The sequence below is a fragment of the Mirounga angustirostris genome, unplaced genomic scaffold (assembly GCF_029215605.1).
Source record: "Mirounga angustirostris isolate CCGP_5_RB_7025 unplaced genomic scaffold, mMirAng1.0.hap1 SCAF_2, whole genome shotgun sequence".
Taxonomy (NCBI): Eukaryota; Metazoa; Chordata; class Mammalia; order Carnivora; family Phocidae; genus Mirounga; species Mirounga angustirostris.
Genome location: NW_026991710.1, coordinates 178,121,414 through 178,123,622, shown reverse-complemented (window position 1 = coordinate 178,123,622; position 2,209 = coordinate 178,121,414). Strand labels below are relative to the sequence as shown.

Here is a 2,209-nt window from a genome sequence, read left to right as displayed (position 1 = left end):
TATCTTTAATTGGCTAGTCGAGGATCACTCAAGAGTAGTCAGCAAGTGGAAATTTATCAGGCTATATTACCAGCACTGAGACCTCAATCCAATCTTAAAAAAAAAAAAAAAATACTTTTTGTGAAGTTATATACTGAATAATGCAAAGAGATATTCAACACCCTAACCTAAAAAGGCAAATGTCACATGGATGACTTTAACATGTTAATTGGTTCAGACATCCTACCACAAATTTTAGAGGCAATGTGGTTTTTTAAAAGGAATTCTGCAGCTGGACTCAGGAGCCGTTAGAACCCTGGCTCCAACTCTAGTTAAAATGTAATTTTTATCTGATTACTTAATATTTGTAAGCATTAGCCTTTCCACCCATAAAGTGAGAGCGTTATGTTAGCTGATCTATATGGTTATCGCTACCTGTAAAATTCTTTGAATCTGTTGTACAAGATAGATACAATAGTTTAAAATCTTTTTATTTTTCATGCAATTAAAATACAGAATGCTAACATACTATTTAATATTTTTATTTAATTGTCAATAATCTCTTAAGTATTTACCAAAAGAGAAAAATAATTTGTTAAACTCTTCATCCCTTTGGCCTTGACAGTAGCTAATATTTTGATTAAATTGTAAAAGAAGTCTATTGAAAAGCAAAGGAAACCCCAAGAGCTGCTTAATGCCAGTAGCATTTGTAGGGTCCAGGTTTCCCTAAATTTCACTGTGATTTCATCATATGAGGTTTAAAATATTCATGTAAGACTTCTGTTTAGGGGAACAATTATCCTATCTTTATCTTTATGATTTCTAAATGCCACATTAACTGCATTGATTCAGATAATAAAATAGCAATCAGTACTCAATGAATTGGATAATTTTCTTATATATGTGAGGACATAGTGCCTATGTGCTTTTATACCCATGTTTTTATTTCAGCTCCCAGGACACCTTTCTTTCACGACCCATTAAGTTTCTCAGTGTGTGGAAACTTTTGGATTATTTAGCTTATCATAATAAAACAGTCCATTCAACATAATCCCTAGAAAAAGTAGACCACATCTAAAATGATTTTTATTCATTCCTCCTTTTTATGGTAATAAAATGATGTTATTGGTTCTACAAATGCACTAATAAACATTTTTTAGGAAAAATTTGTAGGCACCAAGACTTTTAATTTTTGTTCTCATTCTAGAGCCAATAAATTTCTATAGTAGGATTCTTCTCATTGCCAGAAAGACAAAACAAAACAAAAATTAAAGGTTTCCATATCTAAAACTACAAATGTTAGGAAAGCAATAAACTTAATGGAACAAGAACTATTAAAATTTATAGCAGGCATCCATCGTGAATTTTCACCTTTGAAATTGACCTATCCAACCTTTTTTTTTTTTTTTTTTTAGGAACTAAAAAAGGAATTTGTTTATTGAGGTCAAGAGGGTGCAAGCAATATAAAAATCAAAAGGTTATCTGACTTTTCTTTCTCTGCTTCTCAAATGGGGCTTGGATTTTATTTGTAAATTTTCTGAGGGTCCCGATCTCCTCATGGAATCCTTTATACAGGGGGAAGCTGTGGGACAGATTTCTAAAGAGACCCCTCAGGAAAACTATCATTGGGCTGGCGGGGGTGTTGCTCCATGTTGCCTACTTCTTTCCCTTCCGCTTCATGTGTATTACAAAATAGTCATTGCATGTGATGGTGAGCCCAGCAATTTGCAGAAGCAGCTCTGGAAGCCCACTTTCCTGTCTCGGCACTGGTCCGGGTCCTTCATTATTTTGTCCATGGCCAGAGGGTCTTTTTGATTTTCCAAAAATCCAGGGAACTCCTTTTCCATGAGTACTCTCAGGTCCTCCTTTGTTAAGTAGCCTTTATTCCCAGCAAACTTGTGAAACATGAACATCATGGTTTCCATGGTGTGTTCCATTTGAGACGGCATTTTGGTGAGGTCTGTTGAAACCTTGTCCCGAGGCGCGGCGGGGATGATTGGCTGGCTGGGACTCACCGCCAGTTCTATACAGCATTTTAAGCAGAGGATTGCTGTTTCCATTAAACTACTCTCTTGGTTGCTATAGGCCTGACTTGGTGGATTGGAAAAGACAACTCTTGTGAGACCCATCCTACCCTTTCCTGTCATTTCCTAAAGCAGATTTTAAGAATCCAGGGTCACATGAAGCTATAACATTGGAGCTATATACTCATCTTTCTACCAACAACTTC

At 35.8% G+C, this 2,209-nt stretch overlaps 1 pseudogene; it reads right to left on the bottom strand.

Moving 5' to 3' along the window:
- Positions 1-1,635: 1,635 nt before the first annotated feature.
- Positions 1,636-1,941, bottom strand: LOC123842271 (protein S100-A10-like; annotated as a pseudogene).
- Positions 1,942-2,209: the final 268 nt, after the last annotated feature.